Genomic DNA, 21298 nt, shown 5'->3' with positions numbered 1-21298 from the left:
TATTTATTTGCTATACTTGTATACCGCCGTTTCTCAGCCTAGCCAGCGACTCAACGCGGTTTACAACAACTTATAACAAACAACAGTATACAGTTTAAAAGCATAAAAACACAATCCACAATACATATATCAATAAACAATCCAATTCATCTCTTGACTAAAATCACAATCCAGTTTCGTCGTCCAAATTGCCAATCCTTCAATCAATTACACTTATTGCACTGAGTTAACTGAACGCCTGCTCGAACATCCAGGTTTTTAGTCTTTTCCGAAATACCATCAAAAGTAGCACCAAATTCCCTGAAACCTTGGCATGCCTTCTATGGATGGATCATTCTTGGCCACATGTTTGCTGCCTTGAGTCCTCTGTTGGGAGAAAGGGATTGTATAAATCGAAGGAATGAATGAAATAAACTAAGTAGTCTCAAGATGTTTTTAACCTCAAGTCTCATTCAGCTCAGCTATCATAATCAGATGAGGGTTCCTGTCCAAAACAACATCTCTGCCCTAATCACACATGGGCTTCTCATTGCAAGATACAAATAGGACATTGGCATTTACCCAACTCTTACATACAATTACAGTTCTTCTCAGTAGTCCCTCAGGCATTTTGGATTTCAGCTTCTGTAAGATTCAACTAACATAACCAATGATCAGAAGTTTTAGGAGCTGAAGTCCAAAATATCTAGTGAGCAATTACTGTAAAGCACACATGTTTGGATAGAGTGTGTCCATAATGGTTGTTCCAGACCCAATTTTCAAAGCATAACAAATGCAAAGCCTAAAACTGATTGATGTGATTTTAAGTTAAACTCTAACCATTGTAAATTATTTTCAGCTTTATATATTTTTTCAACCTTATGTCCAAAAACTATAAGGAAACCAAAATGTAGGTGTTTGAGATCAAAGAGTTAAATGAGGAAGATGGCAAATGTTGCTGGAATTCATCAGATGACAACTTTTTCAAAAATCTATTGATGAATTCAGAACATCCTTCCTCCTTTTTGATTGATTCCCAGTGACATCCCACTTTTTTGCCAGACTCAGAGTTCTATTAAAGAAATTTAATTTAAGAGAAATGTCATTTTATATATATCAAACAGCCAAAATCTTTCCAGTAGACTACATTACCTTTTTGTGAATGCAAAACATGAATATGATTACAAAGCTAGCATTTTTCCATTGTAAATGTTATCCCATATCCCTTATTGTTTAAAAATCTTCCATCTCTTTTAAGACTTTCTGATCTCTGTAGGATGGGTGGTAGCAGAACATATTGAAGTTAAGAAACATCCAGAATCTATATTTCTTAACACACTGTAGTCAAACCTTTGAACTCATAGGGCATGCATCCCACACACACATATACATTGAGGAAATTTGCATTAGAAATGTTGGATTTAAGAATTCTTTGATTGATTTTGATGGGAAAATTGGGATTTGATTTATTGTATTGATGATTAATCAAGTTATTTTAAGAAAAAATAAACTATGGGGATAACATAGAATAGAATGTTTGGTTGTACACCAAAGTGTCCCACTCACACACTGGCTTCCTCAGAAGTAGACTTCTTTTATTTCTCCCTTTTGCCTTCAACAAGCTGGCCCTTTCCCAATGTACTGGACTATAAATCCTTTATTTTGATTGCTTCTTAGGGATGGTGCCACTGGTAACACATCATATGTAGAAACTGCCAGACAAGGGAGGCTATCTGAAACAAATAAGATCTGTCCAATTCACTTTTTGCTAATAACCTGCTGGAATACCCAGAGGAGTCACTACATAGAGGAGGCAAATCCATCTTCAGTTCTATGTATGAATGCCTGCTTTCATTTGTCCTGTGTTATACAGGTGCTGGATCCCTAGTCTAGAACACAGAGCAACATTTGACTTCAAAGACATATATAGTTTAGTTAAATTGGTTTTGCTCTGCCTACAATCAAAAGTTTGCCTTTCTACATCTTAACACAAGACCTTCTATCTTAGAGGACTTGCCTCTTAGTGTGCATCTACATTGTAGAATTAATGCAGGTTGTTACCACTTGAATTGCCATGGCTCAATGCTATAGAATTTGGGTAGTTGTAGTTTGCTGATGCACCAGCACTTTTTTGTAGAGAAGGCAAAAGACCGTAAAAGCTACAAGTCCCATGATTCCATAGCACTGAATTATGGCAGTTCGAGTGGTGTCAAACTGCCTTGATTCTACAGTACAGATGTGCCCTTAAACCAGTGGTTCTCAACCTGTGGGTCCCCAGATGTTTTAGCCTTCAACTCCCAGAAATCCTAACAACTGGTAAACTGACTGGGATTTCTGGGAGTTGTAGGCCAAAACACCTAGGAACCCACAGGTTGAGAACCACTGCCTTAAATGCATCAGAAGACAACAGACACAACCAGGAAGCAGCAATAAAGGATTATTTGTTGAACATCCATCTCTTCTTTCCATGATTCCTGAAATTATATATCTGTCAGGAAAGCTTAAGACATTTTTGGTTCACAATAGCCTTTATTACTACTTATCTAAATATGTGTTACTGTCTTTACACCAATTGCAGACCTAGAAATAAGAACATTAATTCAGAATGTAAATGAATTATTTTTTTCTTATCAATACCAGTGCAGTAGTCCCAATTGTCCCAAATTGAAATTATTGTCCCAATGGTCCCAAATTGAAATTCATGAAGGATTTAAAGAAAGAAATCGACAGACAGGATTATGATGAGCTATTATTATTGGGATATTTTAATGGGGTAGTAGATATAAAATTAGATAAAACATACAGCATTCCGGATACATCTAAAGAAAAAAGCAAATCCTGCTTACTCCCAAAAAAAGTCATACTACAACTAGAAGGTTTATATTTACTAGATATATGGAGACACCATAAAGGCAACATGAGAGATTATACATTTTATTCAGGCAGGCATAAATCCTGGTCGCGTATAGACATGGCCTGGGCCACAAGCACGTTACTAACCAAAATTACTAAGTTAAAAATTGCAGCCAGATTGTTTTCAGACCACCGCGCTTTAGAATTTACCATAAAGGGGGAGAAGATAACCTATAAATGGAGATTAAAAGAGAATCTATTGAGAAAAGAAAAAGACATAGAGACAAATAGGAAATTACTTTTAGAGTATTTGGATTTGAACAAAGGAGAAGAAACCACTAAAATCACTCAATGGGAAGCAATGAAGGCAGTAATGAGGGGTTATTTTATTCAACAAGATGCAATAAACAAAGCGAATAAAAATAAGGAAGATAAAGTGATTACAGAAAATATAGACAAGATAGAGGACTCTTTAAAAAAGAACCCCAAGGATCAAAAATTAGTTAATAAGTTAAAATCACTGAAAAAGCAACTACAACTAACGCAGACAGAAAATTTGGAGAAACAATTGAAATTTATGAAGGTCAATCATTTTCAAAATGCTAATAAGATAGGCAAATGGTTGGCAAACAAATTGAAAGCACGTAAACAAAAACAATTAATAACAAAAAATCAAATTAAAGGGAAAATATATACGGAAAAAAATAACATAGAACAACATTTCATCAAATTCTACAAAGAATTATATAAAAATACAAATATAGCAAAAGAGGAAATTACAAAATACATCTGTGAGTCCAACCTCACAAAGCTCACAGATACTCAAAGAGAGGCGCTAAATGGCCCAATAACCATGTCCGAAATTGATAAGGCGATTAATAAATTAAAAAAAAAAAACAAAGCCCCAGGACCGGATGGCTTTACAGCCATATTCTATAAAACCTTCAAAAATGAAATAAGTCTCCTCCTGAAAGATATTTTAAACAATATATTAGAAAACAAAGCTATCCCCAAAACCTGGGAGAAAGCCAACATAACCTTAATTCATAAAGAAGGAACCGACCCACTGGAAATTAAAAACTATCATCCAATATCTCTATTAAATCAAGACTATAAAATTTTTACATTAATTCTGGCTGAAAGATTTAAAGGTTTTCTATTAAATTGGATCTCGGAAAACCAAGTAGGCTTCCTACCAAATAGACAAATAAAAGACAACACAAGAATTCTGATTGACACTATTGAATATTATGAGATGCATAATGAAAAGCAAATGGCTCTACTATTTATAGATGCTGAAAAGGCATTTGATAAAGTGAATTGGGATTTTCTAAAATTACTACTAAAAGAATTAGACATAGGCCACAAGTTTAATAATGCGATTGAAGCCATATACTCCCAACAAGAGGCAACCCTAATGATAAACGGTCAGGAAGTTAAAGAACCAATCCAAATCACACAGGAGACCCGCCAAGGGTGTCCTCTCTCCCCACTTTTATTTATCTTAATAATAGACACCCTAATCAAGAACATAAACAAGGATCTAAACCTTAAAGGAATGAAAATACTAAAGTACCATTATAAGATTAGAGTATATGCAGATGATGTTGTATGCATCATAGAAAACCCACTGGACAGTATCAGGATGTGGTTAGAAAAGATTGATGGATTTGGCAAATTGGCAGGCTTTAAATTAAACAAACAAAAAACCAAATTATTAGTAAAAAATATGGACCAGAAATCCAAGAGTCTGCTCCATGAAATTTCAGGAATAAACATAGAGAAAAAAATAAAATATTTAGGAGTGATTATTACGCAAAACAATTCAAAATTGATAAAAAAAACAACTATGAGGTCCTATGGAAAAAATACAGAAAGATCTGGAGAGATGGAAACACCTGAATATCTCACTCTTGGGAAGAATTGCAATAATTAAGATGACCATACTACCACAGCTTCTTTTCCTTTTTCAAACGCTGCCAATCATTAGGAACGACTTCCTTTTCAAAAAATGGAATTCGGACATAATCAAATTCATCTGGAAAAATGGTAAGCCAAGAATAAGCTTAAAAATCTTAGCCGATGATAAGAAAAGAGGTGGGCTAGGTGTACCAAACTTTAAGGCATACTATGAAGCCTGTAACTTGGTTGGGATTAAAGAATGGGCAACACTAAAAAACGCCAAATTACTTAATCTCGAAGGCCATGACTTAAGGTTCGGATGGCACGGGTACATGTGGTATAACAAAAGAAAGGTAGAAAAAAATTTCAGTAATCATTTTATTAGGGCTTCATTAATAAAAACGTGGGAGAAATACAAATTAAGACTATGCATTAGAACTCCATTATGGATATCGCCCCTGGAGGCAAGACACAAAAGGGAACTGGGAGAAGAAAACTGGATAACTTATCAACAAATTCTAAAAGAACAGGAAGGGAAATTGGACATAAAATCACTAGAAGAAATAAAACAAATAATGACTAATATCACATGGCTGCAATATTATCAAATCTACCAAGGATTTAAGGAGGATGAAAAAAACGGTTTTAGCCAGGATAAAGGCACATGGGACTTAATTTTGGCACGGAACAAAAAGCTAATAAAGATCTTATACCAACAACTACTGTGTTGGTACATGGAAGAAGAACAAATAAAGGAGTGCCAAATCAACTGGGCCAGGGACATCAAACATAATATTTTAATACATCAGTGGGAGAAAATCTGGAATGTTAAGTTAAAATATACAGTAGCCAGCGACCTGCGGGAGAACTGGTACAAAATGTTCTTTCGATGGTATCTTACACCGGAAAAATTGGCTAAAATTAATAAGAACCTATCAAGCAGTTGTTGGAAGTGTGGAAGAGAGAAGGGAACCTTCTTTCACCTTTGGTGGTCCTGCAGAATAACTAAAAATTATTGGAAAAGAGTCCATCAGGCAACACAAAAAATATTAAAAATTAGCTTTCCCCAAAAACCTGAAATATACCTACTTGGCATATCCCCACAAAAACTGGATGGAAACCAGGATAAAATCCTGTTCTTATTGAGTACGGCAGCGAGGATACTATTGGCTAAGTCTTGGAAACGGAAGGAGATTCCAAGCATAGAGGAATGGATTGTAAAAATATTTGACATCATACAAATGGAAGAACTATCTCAAAGATTAAAAGGAACAAAAAAAAAAGACCAATTGGTCAGGATTTAAGGACTTCATTACAAAAAGAGGACTTCCATTACTGATAGACTTGACCAGCATATAATGAAGGCTAGCAACAGAGACTAAGCTGGGAAAAAAACTGAAAAATATTAGGAGAGAACAATGAGAAGAGGGAATCGCTCTCTCTTCCCTTTATGATACGCTCAGAAGATGTTGGGAAGTCAAACCACGGGTTCGAAGGGAGCAAGGGGGGGGGGTTTGAGGGTTTTTTTCTTTTTTCTTTTTCTCTTCTTTTTTTTTCTCTCTCTCTCTCTCTCACCTTATATTGGCACATACCTATACATTTTCAATCTGCTTCTATCTTCTCCCAAATATTCACCCACTTTCGCTGTATTATTTCAAAAACTTAAAAAAAATACCAGTGCAGTAGTTTTGTGTTGGTCTCTCTCTTTGCTGCCACCCATGGCTATTAGATCTCTTCTGAATGAGGTCATGGACCACATTTTCAAGTGTCAGAGGTTTTCACAACCTGCATAGTATGAAGACACTTTTGGGACAGATGCCAAGAATAACATACAAAGATACTCTTCCATGCATAATTTTCTAAAATTAGAGAACAGCTAGAGCTATTGCTGTTTGACCTAGAAGCTCTGCACCCCAGTGATAGGGATCATATGCACTTATTCATTTGTAAGATAGACATGTTTGACATGTGTTCACAAACTTTCTACTTCTACTATTTCTTTATGTCTTGCAAGCAGATGAATTCAGGATCAGAATGAACCCCTTCCCAATTTTTTGAGTCCCACTCTAGATGTTCCTTCAAAATATTTGTTGAGAATGAATTGCATTATCTTGATGTCCAACAACCTTTAAAGTATTTGATGGGAATTGATTTTTTTCAATCATTCTCTAACAAAAAGTTCCTAAAACAGATGCTGATGGATTATTTGAAGACATTGCTTTCCACAAGTTACAAAGTAAATATATGCCCAGCATAGTAGAATTTCCTAACCATAATTGCAGAAGTTTAAGATACGGAAGAAAGAATAATCTTGTTATTCTTAGGCACTTTCCTTGCAGTTGTATAAAATCCACATTGAACTGGATTGTATGGTAGTGTGGACTCAGATAATCCAGTTCAAAGCAGATAATGTGTATTGTCTACCTTGATATTCTGGGTTATACGGCTGTGTGGAAGGGCACATTGTAACATTTTAGTATATCATAGCATTGACACTTGAATCAGCAACCCCACAAATTCTATAACCACAAAATATTTCCTGTCACATAAATTAAACACAACTTGTTAAATTCTTACCTGTGATAGTTGAATCAAAATCCCCTGTACTAAAGACCCAAAAACCTACAGTTTAAAAAAGGAGTCTATGTGGTTCTATTTTTCCATTTGTATGTGAAAGAACTACAGCTTGTTTTTCACACTGCCAAGCAATGCCTAATTGTAAAACAAAGATCTGATCAGTTCATTTCACTTGACTCTAAAAATATATGAATGTCAGCCCAGTGACAGTTGTGTCCCAGCAGCTGATATGTCTTAGGATGGTGAATCAGCTCCAGATTTTAGACTTCGATGGCAATCAGTATTCTAGCAAAGATTCATAGCCTAGAATTGAATGTGTGCGTGTGTGTGTGTGTGTTTTGTTTTCTTCTTTCAATAAGGCTATGTGGCCTTTGTTCAAACTACACAAATGCCCACTAGTCCACTTTAAAAGCCAGTAGCCACACTGGGTGAAGGAGGTTTGTTCAGCTGTCCATCAAGATGTTTCCAACCTTCTCTCTTTCATGAGTGAAGTTGCTAGGGAAGACCAGTAAGAGGAGTCCAAAGAAGGTGGACACAGAAAACACCCACAAATTTCAAACTCAACAGTTTATTCAATTTTCCACCAAACCAGGAAATCAAACAGCCGCAGCTCCACCAATTAGCATGCAGATTGTAATTTGCACCAATCAGCACCTGGATCAGCAAAAGTCCATTCTTTGAATTGCTGTCATGTCTCTATAAATAATTCTGTATTTATCTATTGCTTTATGCCTGATTTGAGAGTTCTTTCTCTCTACTCCAAGCATGTTAAAAAAGCACAGACCTGTGAGTTTGGTACCCAAAATGGAAATCATAATAAGTGGAGATTGATGAAAGAAAGAAAAAAATGTCCTGGATACAATTGAAAGACATTTTGAAATGGTCTCTAGAAGATTTAAAAAAATGTTTTTGGTGTTTTGTGCAAGACTTAGCTGACACCCTGAACATCTTTTGTAGTATAAGAATTGGCTTCTATTTTTTCCATGTTATTTCTGTCTGTGGTGCTAAAGTTTATATTAAAGAAGTAATACCTAGAACACATCTACTTTTCTGTTAATTGTGGTATGCTCCCTCAGTATGTGTATATGAGTATGTTCTATGAGTTAGGTCACATATTGCAGAGGCCTGCTTCAGACTATCCTTCCGAAGGTTTTCATGACCACCTTGTTCATAAACACATTTACAAAGAAATGAAGGCATGACAGTCTCATCTTTAACTATTGAAAGCATCATGCTATGAAAACCATTAACTGACAAATTGCTACATGTGGGTGTCTTGTGCCCAAGGGCAGAAAGGGTCAGCAGGCACATTTACAGAGAAGTTCAGACCTTGCAAAGGATGTTCACTGAGGATGAACAGAGATGTTGTTGTTTAGTCATTCAGTCGCTTCTGACTCTTCGTGACCTCATGGACCAACCCATGCCAGAGCTCCCCAGCGGCCATCACCACTCCCAGCTCCTTCAGAGTCAAGCCAGTCCACCCATCCATCTTGCCCTTGGTCAGCCCCTCTTCCTTTTTCCTTCCATTTTCCCCAGAATTGTTGTCTTCTCTAAATGAATGGAGATACAGTTCAAAATTTTAAGCCTTTGCAGATTCCATCACAGAAAGACAAAAAACATAACAAGGGAAGGACAAAGAGATAAGGCAACCCAAAGCCAAAATTCTTGCTTTAATTTTATTAAATTGGAAAAAAATCCAAAATATACTGCAATAAATTGGAGAGTCTTCCCTTTGAGGTGAAGAGCTGGCCTGGAGATGCTTTTTGGTTTACTAAGTGTGGAAATGGGCACAAAGACAATCAAGATAAATGAATTTGGATAAAATCTGGTAATCTAGGAAAAATAAAGGATTTGTCAATGGCCTGATAGAGAGTAACAGGTGTCTACAATTACTAACATTCCCATTAAAACTTACACAGTGGGTCATCTCATCCATCAGCATGCGCAGGACAAAAAGGGAGTTTTCTAGATCTGTTGCTGCTGGTTGAGCTTACAAAAACACCATCAACAGGGCGTCCAAGACATTTTTTAAAAGCAAAATAGGACTCCATTTGAGTTTTAGGGAGAGACTGAACAGTCCTCACAAAAGTGAGGATTTTAATCCTCAGTTAAGCCTTTTCAATAAAGATAATGATATAACAAGAATTTTAAACATTATAGCTTTTCCTTTTGTAGAAAAATGTGGTTGTGATCAAGCATGAACACAGTAGACAGCTCTCGGTGTATGATTATGAAAGCATCATTAAACATGATGGCTCATCGCAAGCTCTCTAAATATAATCCCTGGTAAATTTCTGGAAATACTTTATTCTCTGCCTCCCAAAATGACCAGAAAACAATATATTTTATACAAAGCAACTATACGCTTAATTAGCTAATGAAATGAATTCTTCTGGCTTTTTGTTTTCTGCAAAATTTCTAATAACACTATCAAAATCGATTTCTCTGGCAATGCTTAATTCAACACTTGCTAAAGCAACAAGTCAGGTTTGAAACATAGTAGAGCTTAAAAAGAACAACATCAATTATATGCTTCAAAACAATCTCACTGCTTCAGATGAGCTTGTTGCTTCTAATAAAGAGTCCATTCCTTTCCCAGATGTGATATATCTTTGAAATCCTCTCCAAGCTATATAGCATTGCTCGTGGCTTTTGGTCCTTTTATGTTCTGACACCCCAACCTTTGGGTCTTGTCATTTATCCTAACTCCAATCTTCAGTGCAGACTTTGAAGCTGAAGCAATAGTGAGTGCCAAAAAAAGTCAACATGTCAAACGTTATCACATTTCTTTCTCTTCGCTCCAATCAAGCCAGTCATTTTTGTATAGTTCTCTATTAGTATACCAAAATTTTAAGTACTTCCTGTTGTCTTTTGGGAATAGTTTAGGCAATGAAATAAGAGCATTGGTAGCAGCACATTGTTTTATTTCTGCTTGAGAAAGAAGTTCATTTGTAATGCACCCAATGTCAAGCCCAACATTTGACTTAGCATTCCTCCCATCAGAATGTGGTTCTTCTTCAGTCTAGATTATCTTGGAAAAAGGAATTTCACCTGAATGGACATTTCCTATATCTGAGTTTGTGTCTTTATTTTCTACTGGCATATCTTAGGATTACATCAGTTCTATTGTGATTCAGCCAGATGAAGATGAGGGGTTTGAGGGTTCAGGGCCTGATGGTTCTGTAGGTAAGCAAACAGAAGGGGTTTTAGAGCAAGATGGTTCTGTAGCTGAAAGGACAGAGGGTGTTTTGAAGCAAGATGTTGTTGCTGAGACACAGTGTGAAAATGGAACAACAGGCAGGGAGAGGAGGTTAACATTAGCCCATCTGAAGAAGCAACTTGCTTAGACAGAGATGACAGGCTGTTTCTGAGAGGACAGAGATTCAGGTGCAGAAAAATCTTTGAGAAAGAGAGGCAGAAACAGGCCTCTCAAGGTCAAAAATGCATTCATGTTTTGCAGTCCTTAAATTAGTGAGAGAGCTGTTAGGAGTTTGGATCAAGCAACATTGCTACTGGAGTGAGGAATTCCTGTCTTGTTCCTAGTTCATGCCTTAGTTCAAGACCCAAGATTCATGATCAAGTTTTGCTCCTTGTGTTACGGATTTACTTTTGTATTCAAGCCCATGTTTTGCTCTTTGTTTCCTGGATTGATGTTCATGTTTTAACCATTGTTTTCTGGATTTGCCCATTGCCTTTGGGACATGCTTCCTTTATTAACTCTTGGATTTTTACCCTCCTATTTGCTTAAGGTGCCTTTGGCCCTTTTTATATGTATTTTTAATATGTAGTGAACTGTTTATTACCATGTTTGGTAAGTGAGTGCTGTGAGCAAGGTGAATTCCTGCTGAGGTCCAACGGGTTCCTCCTTCGTGTGAAGCATCAGAAACTGGGCTTTCAACAGTTTCTTCTAATTTTTTCCAGACAGAAGAACCTGGAGAGACTTCTGCGGGAAGCATGCTCCATGCTGTTAGTTCTACCTGGAAGAGTGTAAGGAAGTACTTCCTGATGGTAATTGCTGTTGAAAGTGGCTTCAGAGTGTAGTGGAGTGTGGTGAAATTTCCTCCTCTGGAGGTTTTTAAACAGAGACTGAATCAATCAGGAATACGATTTTGTAGCATAAGATTGGGGCAAAGAGAGGCAGGTTTCAAGTCATTTTGAACCTGATATCATCTTCCTAGTTCTACCTTTGTTGAGGAAAAGATGCCAAAAAGGAAGTCATTTAAATACCATAAAGGCAAAAGATTCTATCTTATTTTGTTAACTAAGCAGGGTCAGCCCTGGAAGAAATGTCCAAGAGTTCAGTCCTAGTCCCTTGATTCTCTGTTCTTAACAAAGACATATCCTCAAGAAAGGGTGCATAATAGAGCCTCAGAAATTTGCTAGTGTTGCATCAGAAAAAGTCAGAACTGAGAATCTATATCTGGCAAAGCTTTAGTATTTGTATGGTTTGGGAATTCAGGAATGCATTCCAAGCTTGCAGAAAACAAAAACAAAGAACTTGCACAATAGGTCTCTTGCTTAAAAGAACTTTCCTTCCATCACTTATTCATGTAGATTCCTACAATCAGCAAATAGGAACAGGTGAAATCAGAGTTTCTCAGCAACCAGTTGAATGCTTCAATGCTGGTGTTGTAAACTGATGTTCATTCGTTTTATGAACAATACTTTTCTGAAGGAAAAGCACAGCCCAGTAATATTGATCATTGTAATAAGAATGCATGAAAATTCCTTATATCAGGTACAACAGAACATAAGAAAAGCCATTTTAGTCAATAAGGTGATGTGAATACATACATACCCACGTATTTCTGTCTCTATACAATGGACAGCCGCAACATTGTTTAAACACAACTCTGTGTTTACAACCAACCATTTTCAGAGAATGAACCCCAATATGCCTAATTCTTTGAAATTATTCCATATCAAGGCAGAAAAAGCAAAATCTTCTGTGATAATCACACATCATGGCCTAATCACTCTAGAAAAAGCAAGAAACTAGTAAAGGTGTGACCAAAGGTGCATCTATACGTTAGAATTGATACAGTAATTGGACCTTACTTTAACTGCCATGGTGCAATTCTCTGTAATCATGGGAGTTGTATTTTTTCTAGACCTTTCTTCAGGAACCTATTTTCTATTTATCAAAAATGAAAGTTGTCAAATCCCCCTTTCCCCAAAAAATCTATAAGGGATTACCAGTCTTTGAACAATGTCTCTACTGACCCTTCTCAAATCAAACCAGATAATTTGCCCATTTCTGCTAAATCTATGAACTATTCCTCCTTGATAGGTAATGCTGAGATTTGTTTAGGGACATATTTGTTTAGGAACATAATATAAATGTCCATGCCTTATGTATGACTGTGTATTTGCCATTAACTCATCTATATGTTGTAGCAAAAAAACCCCATTTTAACTTGTTATTACATTTCAAATTTCACCAAAATATACATTTTTGCAACTACTGATTCATCATTTATACACAGTCACATCTCTAATTCTTATTTATTTTGTTCAAATCCATATAGCATTGTTCTGTTTTTAAATATTTCCAATAACTACAAACTTTGAAAATTCTATCCCTCTATTTGTAATTACTCTCCTGATTTGATTTTATATTTTCCTTTGCAAATCACCCAAAGGTCTTGACTCCTGAACCATCACTTGTTACCATCCAAACCATAGTGCAGGCTTCAGGTGAGTCCAATCCTCCCCTTTCCCTTGCATCTTGCCACATTTTCTCTTTGACTTGTGTTTTTTTTTATTTTGCTGCACAAACTTAGATACCTATTCTGCTATTGTTTACATAGTATATCAGTTGTCAAAACCAATATTGTCTGAGCTAAAAACATCATTCTAAACAAAGCAGAAACCTTGGAAAGGGAATGTGCATGACCTCCACTCATTAAGCTGATCAAAAGACTTTCCTCTGTTCAGAGCTCCCATATAAGAGTTCAATAGAGCAATTTCGTGGGGCGAGACAGAATGCTGCAATACTTTGAGCATTGGACTATGATTCAGAAGACCAGGCATGAAACACACTGGGTAGCCTTCAGAAAATCACACTCTTTCAGTCTCAGGGGAAGACAACCTCTTCTAAACAATTATTGCCAGGAAAACCTTATAATATAGGTTCATCATGACAACATGAAGCCAAACAAGAGGAAGGCAAACAACAACCACTCAACTACTACAGAAACTTATATGCTTACAGAAATATACACACATCTTTCTGCCAGATTTTATGAAGGTGAGAGGGTAGACACATGAGAAGGAACATCTCTGATATCATCACATCTCATGTGGCCCTCAGGACTAGGTTTCTCAACAAGAGCCTTCTCTCAATAACTGCCAATCTAAGATAAAGCAGTGTCTGTTCGATAGAAGTGGGTGGTCTCTTTTTATTCACTGAGGTTGAATAAAAATACAGACCCAAATACACATACTGGATGTCTCTTAAAAGGTTAAAATAACTAACAGAGGGGAAGGAAAATCAGGAGCAATTCAATAGATGTTGTTAAAACATGTTCCAACATCTTCTAACCCAACCTGCTTTTCTTCCTCACGCTAACAGTCTTGAAACGCAGCAAGGAAAAAATAAGATGGAAGAATGCTGCTTCAAAAACTTCTAAAGTCCTCAGATTAGGAGAGACAGCCAAAATATGTGCTTGAAAAATTCAGGCTCTGAGTACAAATGTGCTATAAAGGTGCTTCTTGCCTATAGCGTCCAAAAGCAAAGTTATGGCCTGAAGATAGCACACTGTAGTTCCTAGAAGTCTGTAAAATGGTGGATTGCATGGCAAACTTTGCATAATTTATATAAAAAAGAGTAAATAATCAATATGCAGAGTAAATATGCAGCAGGAATCCTATAAAGCAAACATTTGCTAGTGATTTTATATTTTGAATTTAAAATATCTGTGCTGCTCTCACATTTTAACAGATTTTTAAAACATACAGGTAGAATAACCAAGTGTTTGGATAAAAAGAATTGCTAGACTTACAAGGGGGGCTTTTCGGAGGGGGGTGAATTAGACCTGTGGAACTACAGCAATTCATCTGTTTTTAGATATAACCTTAACACTGTGCCAGATGTATAAGTATGGGCCCTTCTTCACATGGCCAAAAATCTGGATCTGAGAAATGCACACCTTTGCATGACTGTATATCCCTGCAGCCATGCTGTTGGAGCACAGATGCCTTAAAGGGCCAGACTCAGAGTTAGTTCCAAAACAGAGTTTATTAAACAAAGGAAAAAGACTCAGAGACACTTATCTCAATGTCTCTGGTCAAAACTCAAAGGTAAAAACCAGTCCTGGTTCAAAAATCCGGAAAAAAGAACCGGATTAAACAAAGTACTCCAAAAGTCACACAAAACAGCACAGCATGCAAATGGTTAACAAAACAGAGAAGCCGCAGGGAAGAAAGCATAGTCAAGCAAAGTCCAAGGTTGTAGCAAGCAGAATCCAAAATAGCAAAGTTCCAAAGTCCACTGAAGCAGCATCGTAGTCAAACCGGTCCAAGGTCAAAGAAGGGGGAAATCCACACTCATGAGAATCCAAGCCAAGTTGAAAGCACACACGAACAGAAGAAGCAACCTGCAGATCCCAAACCCAATGCCAACACGGAACAGGCAGCGACAAGTCCAGACAGTACCCAATGCACAAATGTATACCAACACCTTGCCTTCTGCAAACATTCCCCATTTCAGAGCCTACTTTTATCTTACACATCATCATCAGAAGATGAGCTGACCTCCACCCCATCATTATTCCTTGCAGCTGTTCTTGATTCCACATGTGAATTCCTACTCCCATCTCTCCACCTTCTCCATCTTCTGTCAAGACTTAGATCCCCCCCAAGACTCAGATGTATTCCCCGATTGCCAATCCTCATTACCAGAGAACCCTACAAATGTATCACTAGACGTCAGCTCCACACATACAGCTTGTACCACTTTTACCTTAGTCCAGTCCAATGTGTCATCCCCGTCTTCATCACTCCCTAACCCATCACCCCCAGAGAAACCCACGAATGATTCCTCATCTGTAGGATTCCTCATCTGTAGGAGGATCCTCTTCCTCTGTCGCTCCTCATCCAATTCCTGCTCCCGAGTAACCCTCTTTGTTCCCCTATTCCCATTCATTGTATCTCCTTCCTCTCCTTCACTCATTGACCTTTCGTCTCCAGAGAACCCCTCAAATGAGTCCTCATCGGTAGGTGCCATAAGTATATCCCAGATCCTTTTCCTTTGTTGTTCCTCATCTGACTCGTGCTCACGAGTACCCCCTTTTCCACTTCTGGCACCCATACTACTGCTTGCAACGTTACTTACAGGCTCTACTACAACACATGCAAAACATATGCTTTCCTTCTCTTCCCCATATGTGGACTGCTCCAGCACACGTGAAGCCTGAAACAACTTATCAGCTAATCAGGCAGTCAAAAATGAAATTACAGACACACAGATGGCTCAAGGGAAGGAGAATGGGAAAGTAATTACAACTCTTGCAAATTCTTTCTTTTAAGCTTTATAATATTAAAGAGAGCTTGAATAAACAATTAGGTGAAAAGAGAGATCCGATAAAAGATTTTTTTTAAAAAAAAATCACTCCATTATGTGCTGGACCTCATATGCGCACATGAAAATCAGCTTATGTTTACATGAGGTCCATGTAACTGAGTGAATTGTTTTAAAAAATCTACCCCCATCTACTCTCCATCCTTATCCACTACAAAGGAAGCTGTGAGGATGGCAAGGAACCATTTCCCAGAATTGATAGGTCTGTGTGTGGACCTGCTATCAGGTTCCAGATTTTTTTTCTTCAGTTATAAAACATGGGTTTTGGAACATCTGGAAGCACCCTGTGTATCTCCTCACTCTCATTCACAGATTTGAAAAGTACACCATTCACACTGAGTATAGTTCTCTCTTCTTACTTAAATACTAGAATACCCTGCCTTATGAGGTTCTGACAAACTCTTGTTAGGCATTTGGAGCAATTGACTGGAAAACCAGATATTATTATTGTGTATCTTCACATTTTTGACTAAATCACAAGATTTTCTTCACAAAACTTGTTCAGCGGGGGTGTGACTTTCCAAGGCCACCCAGTGGGTTTTCATGGCCAAATGAAAAATGAACATTGCTCTCCCAGATTCCTATCAAGCACTCAAAACACGACACCTTGCTAATTCTCAGACCAGAATATGCTAAAAATAAATACACAGTAGTTCATGTTGAGGTCAATGAACAATGCTACAACATGATAATAGTCCACCTGTACAGAAGAAACCTAAAGTTGTTAACAGTCTAAGGTGGGTTGCTTCACCATTTGTTCATTCTTTTGTGCCCCTCAAAGGTTTTCGATATCACTGATTTTGACAGGTCATTTGATTTGAGATATGAAAATACTAGTTCTGTCTAGGCTTGTGCAAAATTTTCAAAAGTTCTGTAAATTGTATTAAAATTTTTGAAATCTCTATTTCTGAAATGATAATATGTGGGTGTGACCTGCACCTAAAACTTAAGAATCAAAACTTTCCCAATACTTTCTCATTTTAATTTTGTAATGCTCAGAAGCCTCCTAAAGTCAGTTTCATTTTCATGGCAAGCAGCCAAAAAGGCTCCCATTCCACTTTAAATTAATTGCCCTTCGCCATTAGGAGGGAAAGCAGGGAGTAGAGTTTACTGGGAAGAGACTGAGATAGCACAGAACTTTGGGAAATGTAGTTTAGGAAGTCGAGGAGCCCTATGCCAGAGAATTTAAAAGGCCCTGCCCTTAACTACACTTCCCAGAATTCTGCTTGCATCAGAAAGCCCCAATCAGGATAGGGAAGAAATTTGTCACTCCATAGCAGCAGCCAGCCAGAGTTCCAATACATTGTTGAATCCGCAAAGAGGAGGACTGACAGAAACTTCTAGTAAGTAAATCTCTGTGCTGGGCTGGGAAGAAATCCCTAAATGGAAGACCCTTGCGGGTTGCATCCAACTCAATAGGGGAGCATATTAATTAGTTTAGAGACTGGATGGCCATCTGTCAGGAGAGTTTTGATGGTGCCCTTTTGCCTGGAAGAAGGGAGTTGGACTAGATGGCTCTTGGAGGTCCCCCCAATTTTAGGATTCTATGAAAATGTTTAATTAGTTAATGTATTGGTTAATATGAGAGACATTCAATGAGATAGCTGTTGTGGCACCTATCACCCAACCACAGTGACGGGCATAAGCACTCCAAACAACATCACATGATGGGGAGGGATTTGCCATTTTAGTTTTCACAATACCCCAGAGCAACACTACATTTGGGGCAGCATTGGAAATTAAAATGTTTGGTGACATTGAGAGCACTACTGGGCTAGTTTTCAGCCCTTGATCTTGCCAAGGTTTTGAGACTCTGGCAGCCACCCAGGGATGCCCAGCACTGATGTCATCCCCTGTGGCCTTGTGGTCTCTGAGAACAGGTGCTGCACTGTCATGACCTCATTCCTACTTTACTACCAGAGCAGTTTGGCTATTAAAGTTACAGAAGTTATTCAGCAGAAGAAATGAGCATAGGATGGCATGTGGTTGAAGTGATTTACAGATCAGGTAGTTGGCTAGACAGGCAGGAACTGAGCTGGGAAGCCTTCATAAACAGAGTGAAACTATTTATAAGTACTTCCTTTAACACTGCCAAATTTATTTTTAAAGAATTTCCTTACCAGCTTTGTAATGTGACATTATGCCCCTTTCAACCCTTCTCCATCCTAGAGAAAGTTGTTTTTAAGCACTCTCTATTTAAACTACTTTTCTCAAAAAGAAACTCAGTTGTAATATGGAGGTAATCTTCAATTCCAACTTACAGTATCTCTTGCCTGTGAATATGTATAGAATCTACACTGCTGCAAGAGTAAACCTGTCTGTCTTACATCTGCACATCCAAACTGTGCTAAATTGTAAATAACTACAAGTTTTCAAACTGTCTAGGCTAGTGAATTGTGAATTGACTTAAGATGATAAAATTGTCAAACAATATTTCAATACATTGGCTGGCTACCTAATAATACAGTGGCTACTTATGGGGGGAAATACGAGGGAGGTTTGCTTTAAATTTCCCTATGCTAATTTAGCCATATGGATGCAGACTGATAAATAATTATTACAGCTTCATCATGCCTCACCAGCAACTGTTAGGAGCCCCTCTCACTACCTTTAATTGCTATTCTGCTGACCATTCACTAGGAGAAAGAGAGCCAGTAAGGCATAGCTACATTGTGTCTTGTGTATCACATACAGTAATCTGAGGAAGTCTTTGACGGCAGAACAGGTGGATAATAACATGGTACATGACTGGGACTTATGGGACTTATGCAGTCCTAAACTCCCAATGGGATTTCATCTCCCAGAAGCTCCAGTCAACACAATCTATTAGTGCAGGATTATTGACACTGAAGTCTAAAACAAAGGCCATGAAGAACAGAATGACTTATCACAAATTGTGTGGTCACATTTTAACGCAACTGTCCACATGGAAGACTCAAAAAGGAGAAAACATGCCCATGATAGAGAAGGACTCAGAAATAATATTTTTCACATGTTCCATTCATGTATCTCAATTCAGTTGTGTCCTGCAATCCATAACACTTTTTATCAGACGTAGTGAAATAAACAGTCTTGTGCATATTCTACCATAATATTTTCATCATGTGCAAGATGTATTATCAGAATGCCTCCTCTAGCAACAGCGAATTGAGAGACAGTAATTTCCATGACAAGGAGAACCACTGTCTATGATGCAAGAAATACAAGTTCTTACAAGGTCAAAGCTGCATTTGAATTAAATATTCCCCACATAAAATTGCAGAGATCACTTTGGGGAAAATGTACTTACCACATCAAAAAGTAATCTGATTATGATGTACCTCTGGCAATATTTGCAATGCGTTGGATTGCCCTACTACCTTGCTTCACAAGATTGCCCCCACCCTTTGAAGGTCACCTGCTTTCTCCATTTTCTTGATTTCTCATTATTAGAATAAGCACTCTTCTAGAAGTCATATAACTTTCTTTGGGACCAGAAGTGTTTTGGATTTTTTAAAATTTTGAAATACCTGTATTTAAATATACGTACATCATGAATTATCTTAGAGAAATGACCCAAGTCTAAACATGAAATTCAGTTATGTTTAATATACAACTTATACACATAATCAGAAATAATTTTATACAAGATTTTAAGTCTCCATAGCTCAGCAACCCATGTGCACAATTTTGGAGTATTCTAGATTTTAGAGCCCCAAACAAGTGATATTCAACCTGTACTTAGTTAAATCTGTTTAGGATTGCAGATTCCTTGGAGTGGAAACCTGTCCTTCCCAAAGCTTATGCCTAGACTAGGTACTATGTAGAGCAAATCCCACTTAGCTCCCAAAATCATACAGAATCTGGTGCCTTTAAAAAACCAATAGGGAGATGACACCTACTTCTCCATTTTTGCACTGCCACCTAGAGCTGGCAGGGTTTGGTGTATGTCAGAGGCCTCAAAATTACAACACTCCAGTTTTTTAAGTAGGATTATCCTGCCTCCGTATGTAGCATGTGAAAACTGTAAATGTAGCTTTGACTCAGCTAGGGATATTAATAGAAGCCCAAGTTTCACAGTTTGTAGCAATTCTGAAAAATTCAGTGAGCAGTACAGGAACTGAGATAATGCTGATATAGTTATATTTGCTAAACAACAGATGGTTGCAACATGATGATGCTTCTAACAGGTTTGTGTAATATCATGGCAAAAGCTCTGGCTTCCATTCTGATTCACCCTTTGGCCTTGATAGAAAATGCCACTTCTTCCATTAAATCTTCTCCATGAATTTACAATAGCTTAGGCAAATAAATTAACTTCTTGTACACTTCCATTTGTGCTAACTTCTGCACAGTCCTTACCTCGGAGTTGTTCATACTGTATCAAAGTAAATTTGCACATTGGATATCCTATGCTGGCATTCAAAAGAGCAAGTGAGAATACAAACCATGGTAGGGCAGGGGGTGCAGAGAAGGCATACTGGCTCCTGATGTGCCCCATCCACTCTGATTCATGGATATTGAGTATGAACATCTGAAGGGAGCCTTTTTTCATGTTCCTCCAATTCTGTGTAAAGAATTCATCGCATAAGTGGGCATTTTGCAGGGAACCTTTTTTCCTGGAACATCTAAACAGGCAAAGCCACATTCTTCTTCAGACTTTGCCACTCAGCACAGAAAAGCCAAGGAAAGAATGGGAGGAGCTGGCTTTCCTGGGATGTGACAGTCTTCAATGTGGACCTAGGGCATTCATTCCAATTTCTCTCTCCCATCATTTGTGCCATCATGAGTTCTTTTGAACACACAAATGGGGCTGGTTTGTAGATTTGTCCATATTGATAATTTTCCCTAATGCTCTGTGGCAGGCCCAGTTTTCATTATTAATGCATATTGTATGTTATATAGAGATGGGAAGAATATTAAAATATTTGGAAATGCTAAAATGTGTTTCTCAAGTGAGAAGACCCCAGGACTATTGAAAAACTTCAAAATGCTGGACGTATTCTAAACAGAATTTTGTTTTTACATAAAATGTGCACTTTGTTATTTTGCACAGAAAATGCAATTTTCTTCTCGGGAAGCAGCATTGTCTGCATAAGAAATACCGTAATATTTATTAAGCAGGAATGATATTTTCTATGCAGAAAAAGCTGTTTCCTGCATTACACCAAAAAGAAAATTACTAACATTATTTTTGTTACTTTCTTTGAGAAGAAAATTAACAAAGCGGAACATCTTTAAATTAAACTATTCCATAGAGAACTCGGATTCTCAGTTTACAAACCTGGTTTTCCAAGACATCTGTATAAATTTTAGTCTGCCATCAGTTAAAATGCTCTAGACAGAATAGATCAAAGCAGCCTAGCATATAGCAGAATGATATAACAAAGGATGACAGAGGAATGTATTTGAATCAACCAGAAATAC

At 37.5% G+C, this 21298-nt stretch overlaps 1 long non-coding RNA gene across 1 annotated transcript in view; it reads right to left on the bottom strand.

Annotated features, from left to right (window-relative positions):
- Positions 1-310: 310 nt before the first annotated feature.
- The window catches only part of LOC132766661 (uncharacterized), a 158552-nt gene continuing 137564 nt past the window's right edge, over positions 311-21298 (bottom strand). Inside the window, exon 4 of the long non-coding RNA XR_009630536.2 lies at positions 311-366. This is a non-coding gene — a long non-coding RNA (uncharacterized lncRNA). The remainder of the gene's footprint in view (positions 367-21298) is intronic.

Source organism: Anolis sagrei, chromosome 2 (genome assembly GCF_037176765.1).
Source record: "Anolis sagrei isolate rAnoSag1 chromosome 2, rAnoSag1.mat, whole genome shotgun sequence".
In the NCBI taxonomy this organism is placed as follows: Eukaryota; Metazoa; Chordata; class Lepidosauria; order Squamata; family Dactyloidae; genus Anolis; species Anolis sagrei.
Note: the sequence above shows the minus strand (reverse complement) of the source record. Positions and strands in the feature narration are given on the sequence as shown.